The following is a 13,305-nucleotide window of genomic DNA, read 5'->3' on the forward strand; positions in this document are numbered from 1 at the left end:
TGTAGAATTAAATCTTAGCAAGGGACCAATCTAAAATCTATAGAAATATCAGGGACCCTTTCTATTAATTTCAGTGGACTTTTGAAAAGGCCTTACATGAAGAAATACATTTATGAATCCCAAAGATGGAATTCATTAAAATATATTTCATTTATTATACATGTGTAATTTAAATGATTTTATATTTTATAATGCCCTAAGAAAATATATTATTTTATGATATATAAAGATATAGTTTTAGTAATATAGGAATCTGGAGAAAAATATTTGCTGGTACAAATAAATATTGTTCTATTACCTTCTAAAAGGCTACATCATTTGTAGTAACAAAAGATAAGCCATGTGTTTGCTCTTGACAGCACAAATGTGATCATCAGGTTTAGGCACATGTTATAAATATGACTCAGTAAAAACGCAGTTCAGAAAGATCCTACTGAGGAAAACAGGATGAAAGTATCCGAAGTATTTCTTACTCTGCTAAAACAAAATCTCCCAACATCCCAGCCTTAGTTCAAGACATCACTGAATGTTTCCAAAACCTTTCTGTGAAAGATATCTGCCACCTTGCAAGAGATAAGATGTTCAGATTCATGGATAATATTTTTGTGGAACAAAGAATAAGGGTTTTTTCTGCCACGGTCTAATAGCTTAAAACAATTAGTTGCACAATATGTAATGACCAATCTCGTGCACATCTGTACAGAGMATGAACGCAGATCTTGATGTAAAATGACAACGGAGGCTATTGGGACCTGGTGATCAGGTAGCCTCCGTAGGGCCTTATGTGAAATCACTGAAAGGGAATGACATAACTGGCTTTTTTTTTTTATCTTGTTTTGCCCCTTCCTCTCCTTTGGAGCTGCCGTGCCAGGAATTTGCTAGGAGGAGTAGGAGGAGGGACAGATATAATTGTTTGATCCCTATATTCTGCCATGGTCACTGGCTCTGCAAAAAAGGCTCCGTTGCTACTCAGACAGGAACGATGAGGTTGCCAAACTTCTTATGCTTTCTATTAATTTCTAGGGAGGAGACCTGAGAGTACGGGATGCTTGTGTATGTGCCATTTTATGGTTGTTTTGATAGATTGCCTTTTGTAAGCAATGGTTATTTTATAACATCCTGAAAACCAACTCCACAGCCCATAAATCATACCCAAATTGCTGGCATTAATATACTTTCTGCTCAATAGAAGGAAAAATTCATGGCAAGTCTTTTGAATTTGGAAGCAGAAAAACTGTGAGCCACAAAGTTGACGGGCTTACTTAAAAATAAAACAAAACAGAATTGAAATATTTTCTTTATGTCAGAGACGCAGTAATAGTAGGACTGTCATTAAACAAAAATGRGAAAGAGAAACTGTCTACAACTTAACCATTCAAAAAGGGAAGACTGAAGTCAAAGACATTTGTATTCAATGACATCCTATTTAATATCCAAGGTAAAGCTTTCTTGGCAAAATCAGGATTTCATCCCCTCAGATCATGATCATTGGGAATGGTTCACAGAATTTACTCAGAAATTGACATTAAGCACATACATTAAACTTTGAGGAGCAGTATTCAGTTTAGTATTTAATTCAACCTTTGCAGATAGTGATGCAATGATTATGTGGAAATTTAGTTAATGTTGAATTTTTATAATTTTGGCCCTGTCTGTCCAAGTGGATATTTTACTTTACACCTCAGAAATCTTCCTATTGACTTAAAAGAGTTGGAACTAGGTTCAAAATTTGCACATAAGGTGAACAAGCACTGTAGAGAATATTTTAACTTTCTTCCTCCTTTTTTATTGTTGTAATTTTAAGGTGAGGAATRAAACCAATTCCTTCAGAATTCTAGCTGTATATTTCGTTACCAAAAAAACAAAAAAAATTTTTTTTTTGTTTTCTTTTTCACATTTTTTTCAAAATTTAAGAAAAAAGGACAGTTCAGAGGTGTATTTGATGATTTGCAGTGGAAACTTTATGCTGTCTGTGTGAAAACTATTTCTAAGTTTACTTTTAGGTAAGATGAATTATAATTAAAAAAAAAAACAAGCAGACTATGGGCAGTTTAGATGTGCTTAATGATCAGATGCCAATGCCCAGCATTTATCTATTGTAGAGACTCCAAAGCAGTGATTTGCAATACTTTCCCTACCAAGACCCTGAAAAAACATGATTTTGTCTCGGTTACTCCACGTCATCTTAGAGAGTGAGTTGTATTCATGTTACCTGTCATATCATGAACTCTTTCCTGCACTGCTGATGTTTGAATRTATTTTTGTATGTGTCTCCTTCTACATCAGAAAAATTTACAGATATCTACTGAGAAAATACTGGAAAAAAGGAAGAAGATAAAAAATCCTACCTTGAAAATGGATATGAAAAGTATAAATTTCTGAACCCATGTTGTTGTTCCTCTTCAACTTCAAAGTAAGAATTAACATCTAAAAAATCTAAGACTTTTGAAAGAAATAATAATGTACTTAATATAAACTGAAAAAGAAAAAAAATCCTTTGAGTCTTTAAAACAATATTAGTTTTGTATGTCAGTTTTTCTTTAACATCAACTTTTTGGACTGTTTTACTGAAACTTCAACAGACAGTAGCTTATTTTTCCACAGACTTAAGCACCTGAAATTTTTGGCTAATGGATATAAGACCAGTAAAATTTCCTATAAAATGTAACTTTATACGAGAACGTACGCAATGTTTATAGAATATATTCCAACATTTGCTTTTGAAAAAGCAAACTTCTCTGTATTTGTGGGAAGAACATCAGCTGCATTGCAATGCAAAAATGAAAATGATTAGCTCATGAATATAAATAAACAGAGATATTTTATTTGGAGTTACCACTTGCTTCCTGAGTATCTTTATTTCCCACTTAAGATCAATAAATAACAGGCCCAAAACTGAAGGAAATCCTTTCTCTTGCCTTTAATGAGCTATAGATTGGATCTTAAATTTGAAGAAAAATATGAACAAAGACATATTTTAGAAGAAATGTCTTTTACAAAATACTGATAAACCTGCTATTGTCACTCTTTGCTATGCATAATTTTAGGAAAAAAGATCCACCAGTGGTTACAGATTCATAAATACTAGAAAGTTAAAGCCTGGACTATGCTGGAGTATGTTCGTCTTAATGAAAATGATTAATGTTGAGTGTTGAATGGCAGAAATAAGGGTATATTGGTGTTGAATTCATCCTCCAGAAGGAAATAAGCACAAATAATCAAAATAATATACTTTCTGTTAATAGTTAATATTTTAATTAACACAATTCCCTACTACAATATACTCCTTTCAAATAAGATCATCCTCAGATTTAATTACACTCCATCAATTAATGTTTTAGCACAAGATCTTATTCAGAAAGCAAGAGATGAGAAAGCAAGCTCTACATACAAAAAAAAAGGATTGTGAAGGAAAGAAATTTCTGCTTCAAGAAAACGTACAGTGTCTATCAATTGGGTCTTTACATAAAGTCTTCTGAGGAAGAACAGRTTGAATAAGAACAAGTGTGGTTTTTCTATGAGTAGTAGTCATCTTTACTTTCTTACTTGTACTTTATTCCAAACTTACTGAAATTGTTATTATTTGCAAAGAGGTAAACAGTTTGTAAATTTTTACAAAAAACAACATCCACAGCTTAATTTGAGATTCTGGCCTCATTGAAGTCAAAAGGGAATGGGTCATTAAATTCATTGAGGTAAAACTAATTCAGAAAACTTACTTCTTTGAATTGAAACATCTCTATCCTTGCTAACAGCAGCCTGAATCTGGAAGTCAGGGTTTTATATCATAAAAGACGTTTGTAGAGTACTTCCTCATCACAGTCAATAGACTGATTAGTATGTGACGTGTTCTTTTATGTGCCTTCATTTTAATATTAATTTTTAAAAGGTCTAGTTTTCAGGAAATGATGAATATTTTAGAATATTTTTTTAAAAAAATTCCCTCAAGCTGAGCACCTAACTCACAAATCATGTCATAGATATCATTTCTAGGAAACCAAAGTATCAGAGTAATATCACTCAAAAAGCGTTTATRGCTTTCCTTTCTTCTAATCTGGTACTATGGGATGGTAAGCACTAAATCAGTTCATCTCCCACTGAAATGAAAAATAACAGTAGCTACTTGCTAAAATCTACCCATATGCTTATCTTAGTGCTTTTTTCACCTGTCTTGATTCAAATCTAAGAAAGGTTGAACTTATGTCCATCTGATAGCTTYCTGATGACCTCTCTCAGCAGCTTTGGTGATCACTGGGTACTAATGAATAAGTTTCCAACTGTAAAAAGCTATTAACAAAAACTATTAGCCTTAACAGAGAGACAGTGGACTTAAATGCAATCTCCCCTCTCTCTTGCCTTTAGTTATTCTTTCAGATCTCTTTTCTCTTATATAGTTATCTCATAGTCCTCTCCAAAGTATCTGAGATCCAGGTTCAGACTCAGAGGCAATGTGGACAAGGAAATGTGCATCTTGCTTTGCATGGACCTTGGAAGATACTGTCCTGCACCACATTCTCTTAAATTATCTTACAATATATTATATATATAACATATACATTATATAAAATATATATTTTTATCTTAATATATCTTGAGCTTTGCAAGTAGTTCTGATTATTGATTGATTCTCTTTCTGTATGTTTCTGATTACTGTTTCCTCAGTATTCAGTCAAAAATTTATGAACTATTCCTACATTCCAAGGAATAGCTGTACCACAATAATTGACACAAAATAGAAAGATGAAAAGAAAATAAACTTCCTTGTTCTTGCAGAAGTAAGGAAAGACCACATCAAAAAGTTCCATAACCAATCCATTCTTTCCCAGTGGTTTATTATCCCAGGATTCAAACCACATTTTCACATTAAGGAAGAGCACACCAGGTTACTTGTCATAGCACCACTTSATGACCCTTGCTGTGGTAACATTGCAATTTCCCAGAAGGGCTWAATCCCTGGGTACAGCTAGGGAGCATCGTCACAAGGGAACAAAAATCACCATGTTTCACGGTATACAATTCAGAAAAAATCAGGATTGCTCAAACTGATATCAAGCCAATATACATTTCTTCTTTCTCTTTTCTCCTCACAGCTCATTGTCACTGTTCCGTGCTTCTGCTTCTGCTCCATGTTTTAATCTTCAATTACTTTATTAAGTATCACTTACTAAAGCTTTTCTTCTATTTAACGGAGAGTGCTTGCCATTCTTTAAGATTTGCACAGATGTGTTTGAAGAGAATGGCTCGATATGATAATAGACAGACATTGATCACACTGGGAGCTGGACTGGAATGTGTTCAAAGAGCCTCGACTCCTCCATGCTGAGGCTTATGTATGGATTGTTTCTGCCCCTTTGCAAGTAATGCAGATAGATAAAAGTACTTTAGCCCTCAGTTGAAGTCAAAGCATCTGAGTAGCTATTGAATCAGCTTTATGTCATAATTTCTCAGTCATCTCACTGTTCTGCTGTTTTCATTTAGAGTGAATATAAACTATCCAGATTTAGTGTGAGCGTCTGCTTTCAGGAACAGTGCACTTAGGGATTCACTAAGTATGTGAAACAAATTCTCAGTACTAGTTTTTAACAGGGATTGAAGCTAAGTAATGGAAATAGCAGAACCCATGGGATTGATTAAAAGAGTGTTGAGTTCTCTAATATTCAAAGCATGGTAATTAGAGCCCTGTATGACACACAACTGTAAAATCTGGTTGATCAGACATTCACATACATGGGCTTTCCTTACAGTGGTTAGCTAATATCAGAAATGTTCCTTACATGTCATGGAAAAAGCATTACTACTTCAGGAACCCAAGACTTTGCATACTGAATTCACATTCACTTTACAGTAAATTGCTGTTTATCTGGAACACGTCATAGTATTTTGAAAGTCTGTCCAAGAGTCTATATTTCATGTCTGAGCAGGCCACAGTGATTACACTCCTCCATGCGTCATTTGTTTCTCTCTGAAAACCATGCATCTAACCACTGTCCAAATGAAAGCGTAGAGGTTGAGGGGAAGGGAAGACACAATTATGCCTTTCCTCTAGTCAGACTGGGAAAGTTGATACAAGAGCAATAACCAAGAGCCAGGTCTTTCCCACATTTATTGTCACACCCATCGCAGCCAGTAACATTTCTTTAACAATAGTCATTTATAAAGACCTGCCTTCTGTGGAAAGATTTACTAACAGCCTTGAGTGGAAACTCCACTATAAAACCAACATGCTCATGGAAATAGTACTACTAAGATATAAAAATAATGCACAGAAGTGACCCACTGATGCATTTTCTGTAAAACCAAGAGCTAAAAATAAAATAACCTCAAAACATAAAATGAGCGCATTTTTTTCTTTCCTTYTTAAAACACAGAAGTAGCTTTAATGGATTATAGCCTAAAAAAAGCATATTGTGATTGGAGCTAACAATATTTTCACATTCTGTCCTTCAAAGACTCAACTTGATTTCGTTTTTACAAGACAGAATCTGGCAGTGCAATAAAAGCCTGCTTTAAAAAATAAAAAAGATAAATAAAAAAGAAAAAAGCAACAATAGAGGAAAGAACGATCATCAAGACTGAATAACATTGACCGATTTTCTGTCATTCTCACTACTCCAGTTGCCGAACATCCAAGTACTAAAAGAAAACATACCAGTGTCTCCAGAGATGCTGTGTCAACAAAAACTCCTTCCACTGGCATGATACARTATCTGTTTAACTAATCACAAGGAAATTTATCATACAGGATTTGGTGGGGTTGTTTATGGAGTYGTTAGCACAATGGCACTCGACTCTCRGATGTCAGTTGTACTCTTCAGAGGATGAAAAACTGCAGCTGGTTGGGAATGAATGGATGCCAAAATCTGAGTTTCAAAATAGAGGACTTCAATTGAAAAAATGCTATTGCTAGGATTTTGTGGCTATATTGGCTTATTTATTTATTTATTTATTCTTTCAAAAGGATGAGCAGGTGCTGAAGACTACAAAAAGATGGTGTGCTGAAGTATTTTCTAATGTTGAAAAGCCTGATAGTAATTTCTTGTACTTCTTGCAGTAAGAATATCATGCTTTGTTCTTATTTCAAGCTAATGAGTTTATAAAAGTATTAAAGTACTGGAATGAGTTCTTAAGGCAGTATTYAGATTGTCTAAATTCTGCCTACTACTCTAAGCCTATAGACTAATTGATTCTGAGTAGCTGCAAGCTCAAAGTCTTACCGAGAGTCTCTGAGATTCTCTTCAAAATCCTTTAGCAGTGGATTTAGACAGAACTTAGGCCATTTAAATATGACCATCATAAATGGCATCTGATGTGGAATGTCACACGGGTCTACATCAGAATTTTAATGCAGTTCAGGAGTGTGCCTTTTCCTCACTGACAGTAGTTTGTTTTAGAGTGATTCCAGAGGGCACAGACTGGGCTCCTTTCAGATGAAAGCAAACTGGAGGATATGCTCCAGTTCACCTAATGTGCTCCCAACACTCATAGACATTTATTCCATGGGAATAAACTAGACCAAGTCTAAAGCACAACTGTCTGAAATTTGCCCTGAAATATATATATTGTTATACTGGGTCTTCAGCATCAACTAACTTTCTCTACAGATTTAGTTCTACTGGGCTCAACCTGCTAATGCAAGCACAGCCAGAGACACTAAGTGATCTGGAACAGAGATCCTTTCCCAGAGTACATCTGAAAATATTCTTCTGTCCTTGCTTCCCAGTTGTAAAATTTGGATAATAATTTGAATTCTAAAAATATTCATATTTGCTGAAAGAACGTCTACCAAAAATATTCCTGTAACCTTGTCCTTCTTAAGCATGGTTTTAGGGATAATTTTAGTAAAACAGAGTGTAGTTCCTCATACATTTAATATCACACATGTAATTGACCTGGTATTATGAAGATTAAGTGTTTATGAAGTGCACGAACTATGCAACTTCAAAAATGATTTAGTAAATGTTTAATGACTTGTCTTTGGCCCAGGTGAAGCACTAAAAAGGAGTAGTTTTATGGACTCTGGGTTTTACTAGTGATATCTGTTGTCATAGCTGCATAACAGCTAAAAAAAACACTTTAAAGCTGCAGTGATGGATCTTCATAATGACCTTCGGAGTTTCACAGAGAATAAAAAATGAAATGTTCCCAGTACCACATGTAAGGCCAGACAAGAGAGACAAATTTGCATTGTGGGATTAAGAAAGTAATGTAAGAAAAAAAAGGAATCAGATTCAATTATTTCTGGGGACTTTTGTTGAACAGAGGTATCCTGTGGAGAAGATTCAACAAAACCTGAATAGAATCTGGCTAATGATGACTGAATTAAAAAAGGTAATACAAGTTTTTAAACGAAACAGTGTAGGAAAAACAGTAACTGTGGYGAAACACATGGCTTGAAATGACATGTTCATAGAAAGTATCTTCAAATAACAAATAGGACAGAAGTTGGGAAAAATCACAGAAAAGTATAGGAAAGAAGAAAAAGTTCCTCAAYAGCAGCTCACAACCATCCATCTAGCATATTCACACCGAAGAAAGGGATGAACAGTGAGATGACAAAGCCTACTGACACTAGCAAGTTAGCAAAGACAAGACTAACCATAGTAACTCACAGAGGAACTAATGATACTAATAGACCAGCAAATAAAGTGGCAGACAAAATTCTGCTTACAGAATTATAAAGCAGTGCACATGTAGTTCTACAAAACAATCCCACAAAAACTCCATCACCAAACATTGTATAAATATTAAAAAAAAAAAAAAGTCAAAAACCAAAGAGAAGCCTAGGAACTATTAGGAAAGGAACAGAATAGAAAACATAAGCCATCATTATACCACTGTATAAATCCATGTTTCATTTGCCTCATAAATACTGTGTGCTGCAGTTCCTGTCTGCTCATCAYGAAAAAGATGTAGTAAAGTTGGAAAAGGCTCAGGAAGTCCCTGAGCCACAAATTCCTGGGAGAATATCTTGAGGCAAAATGCATGATGACATGCTGGCCTGTTCTCTCACTCTTGCTTGTACATCCCGTTATTCATCACTCTTGGAGAGAGTATAGTGAGGTGGGTGGATCTGTGGCCTGGTCTGGCACATTTCTTATGTTCTCAACAGAATTTTAAAAAATTGAGTGGGAAGGCTTTAGCCAGTATTCTTCTCTGCGAGTTTTACTCGWCATTTTCACTGTTGCTACCTTGGCATGTTAGAAGAAAAATACGTTTAGAAGAACCTGGAGAAGGCCAAGTGCTCTTAATGAAAAATGAAACTGATACTTAGGAAGCATCTTTTTCTCATCAGCACATAGGCCCTGTCAGGATTTAACTACAACTAAGCATTCTCCTTCCAGACCCTAGCTAACTAAAGCARTTTTGCTGAAAGTGCAGAAAAAGAAATGCCAAATTCACAGAGATAAATTTTCACTGTGTATCCCGTAAGTGGGAGGAGAAAGGGGACTGAGCATCAGACAAAACAGCGTGTAAATTTCTCTTTAGAATGATAATTAATATATTTCATAACAATTAAAAAAGATTTGAGTACTTACTATGAGATTTCCTATTAAAAGGAAATACAGGACTTTAACAAGGACTTTATAGGTCCTTGTTAATGCAGCCCATATGTGGGAGTGCTGCTTGAAAGCAGGAGGGAGACCCAGGTCTTCAGCATCAAAGCAGAGGCAGAACATCCTTGGGAATGAGTGATCTTTTACACAGCCTGGAACCTGTAGACACTGGGATCAGAAGGACACACTGAGTCACAGATCTGATTCTTCCTCTCTCTGTTCCTCCTTCTCCAAATCACTAGTCACCTGTGAAACAACACAGAGAAAAGATAAAACCTAAAAATCCAGAAGAGAAGGAATTGTGGTCATCTAAATATGTTTTTGGGGTGAGATGAACAGCCTCAGGGAGCACAGCTTGTGGCACAACAGTTTCTCCAAGTATGYGTCATTGCTGAAAGATTCTAATTTGCATGCCCATGGGGTCAATACCCACATGTAGTACAAAATGACCTAAAAACATGCAATAAWARAGTGCTGTCTTGTGGTTATGGTAATGACAYAGTTCATTTAATATCTCTACATTTGGTGGTATTAAGAAWCCCATGACTGCTTGCAGAATAAGAGAAAAACATGAAGAAGCCTGTTATTAGCATTAACATTCATTGATGCTCTCCACTCCAGATAATGCTAAAGATGAAGGAAACCAGAACCTTCTAGAAAACAGAATCCCTCTTTCTCCATATGTGAAATGAAACTAGCTCTGCAGCTTCTTCTATGCATGTTGCAGTATCTCTTACCATCATGCAGCACCACTGTCTTTTACTCAAAAGCAAAGGAGCAGAGCGTATTGGCAAGGCAACTCCAGCAAAGCGAGCARCTTCCCAGTGATGAAGGGCCTTGCATGCTGCTTATGCTGAAATGCCAGAACATACAGCAAGCCACCCCAGGACTGCCATTTACCAGTTGCTGTTAGGATTTACTCATAGAAACATAATTTAATAAAATTCAGACTAGTGATTCACTCAAACTTTTGTGCAGGTTTAAGAAACTTCTAAGGCTGGTTATACAGTGAAATGTTTACAGGCGAATACTTGCTTTCAACTTCAGAGAGTGGACCTGGCTTATACCTTGAAGCAGAAAGACTTGCTCTTTACAAACGTTTAAATACAGCTCATTTAACCATGATGTTAACATTATTATAGAAGCACTAATAGCAACTTTACAATCAATGCTTAATTAGGTATGAAAACAAATATTGTTTGAAATCAAATTATTACACTTCAGCTCCTCTTGCAGATATTTTGTGCTTTCCCARGCAAAGAAGCAGCTGGAAAACAGCCACCATACAGCCACTGAGGTTTTTCTTAAMGCCAGGGGATCCCCTGGCAATCTGCGCAAACCTTAGTCTTCATTTCTGCAAGTTATTAGCAGGAGATGCAGATGGTAGGTTAAAGCTTGTGCATGCTTTGTAGGCATGAATCCYATCACACTGCTGCAGGTATCAGCGCATTAGGGCAGCTATCAACTGGTTTGACTGAAGGAATGGGTTTACAGATCAGTCCAGGTGAGGGTCTGGCGTGGCTCTGAAGGAATGCCGTGAAATTTTTTCCCTCTCCAACCCATTCTCACTCACTAATAGCTTTTCTAAGAGATCAGACTTTCAGAGAAATTAGAATTAGCTGGAATCTCATAYACTGAGTAAATATTGTAAATGAAAAACCTGTAAAACCGCCTAAAAGCAGATTTATTCACATTGTTCCTCATTACTGCATTAAAGAAACCACTAAATGAAATATGAGCCACCTAATGCCAACATATCAAAAGTATATCACAAAACTTGAAGCAGTAAAGTGTCAGGAAAGGAGAACGTTGCAGGCAGGGGGAAAGTAAGTCAGATGAAGAGCTTTAATATCTCTAAAGAAAAGACACTTTTGCTTTAAGAGGGCACAAAATTTTCTCTTCTGGACTGTAGAAAATCATAGGGAAATAAGGTGCCTCCAAGACAGTCTAGATTTAAGAGCTGTACAGAAGGGAGTTACACAGCCACGGCCGTTGTTAAAGCTTCCAGAGGAGAAATCCAGATGGAGTGCACTGTGAAGGTGGGAACCAGCATGTGACACAAAGATATTTAAAGATGCTGCTCTTCCAAATGCAGAAATTAGAATGAAATTTGTTGCTTTTCCTATTGTAGTCGACAGATTTCAGCTCTCTTGTTAGCTCATAATGCAACAAGTTTGCTTTATTCTTTTTTTTTTTTTTTTTTTTTTCCACATGGTGAAGGAACTTACCAGAAGTGGACTTTCTGCATGATTTGTTTTCATCAGTCATCACATCCATCCATCAGGTACAGAAACATCTGGGCAAGCTAGTTAATGTATAGCTGATTTCAGTTAATGTTTATAATTAAGCCATGAGATTCAACAAGCAGTGCATTTCTGAGGGATTATCACACACCTCAGGTGCAGCAGGAGGCACCAGCCAAAAGTCAAGTGACTTCAGCTACTCAAAGAGTGCAATAATCCCTCAGAAATCTATTAACCATGAGTGCCTTGTAACTATTATGATATGGAAACTCCAAGGTAAAAAGGTCATACCTGCACTTTTAGTGGGAAATATTGACACATATGACATCACTGCCAGCCAATCGGAAACCACCATTGTTGCCCACACCATATTCTCACATCATTTCATATAAGCCGAAAGTTATAAAGTAGTTTACAATGCTCTGAAAGTTAAACAGGTCACTTATAGACTGAAAACTTTTACCAAAAAAAAGCTTTTCTACACAAAACTTGTCTGGATCTATCTTACCTTTATGTCCATATTTAGGTTCATAACATGAATGATTCTAGTGCTAGAATTGCTTTTATGCATAATATTAAGTACATAAATTATTACAAACTATAGATTTTCAATAYTATTTACAGATTTTAATGAATATATGTTCTGTTTTTCGGGATGAGAGTTTTCTCCTGTCTCAGCACTGCTCCCTTTCTCAATAGTATCCAAACTGTATGTCCCCATCAGCTGGCTGCTGAATGAGACATTGGTGACAAAAATCTGATGAAGGTGGCATATTTTAAATAGCAAAACACATTTTATTCCAGATGGACAACTAGGATGCAGGCAATCACCTCTTCCAGATATCTCAGTTATATATTGGATATATAACGATCCACAAAACCTTTCTGTTCTGTCTGTAGGATCACATCTATACAAGCAAATTAGGCAGGTGCTGGTACAGTTCTCTGGTAACGAGACCARCTGGCCTGACATGTTCATATTAAACTGTCTTATCCTCCAAAAGGAACGCAGAACATTTTTCCTATTGGGAAAGGTCCTTGGACCTTGCTAACTCCTGAACTCTTGCCTGGGCTTGGGAGGTGGTGCATTGACTTTGGCCAAAAGCCGGTGAGAGGTGACTCTATTATTCTGCATAAAGGTTTAATAATTCAACAATATAGTAGACATGTCTAATCAAATCCAGCATCCAGTGCTGATTAAATTACTAGCAACAGACATGATCACAAAGACCAAACCAGAGAAAAGAACTTGCTATTTGCCAAATATAGCAAAATAGAGATTTTGTATATGATGATTTGTTTGGAATGTAACAAAACCACSAGATTTTCTTCAAAATTTGGAAAAACTTTCTACTCACTAAAAAATAGCAATTTTTGAGATATTTATCTCACTAACTGCACTAGTTGGTGACTCCTGCTGTGCTAATGTGCACTATTAGGCATAATGAAGGACCACTCAAATGTGATATTTTTAAACGCATGGATATGACTGAACAACATTAAGCATT

Source organism: Rhea americana, unplaced genomic scaffold, assembly GCF_003343005.1.
Source record: "Rhea americana isolate MKP2758 unplaced genomic scaffold, rheAme1 scaffold_127, whole genome shotgun sequence".
NCBI lineage: Eukaryota > Metazoa > Chordata > Aves > Rheiformes > Rheidae > Rhea > Rhea americana.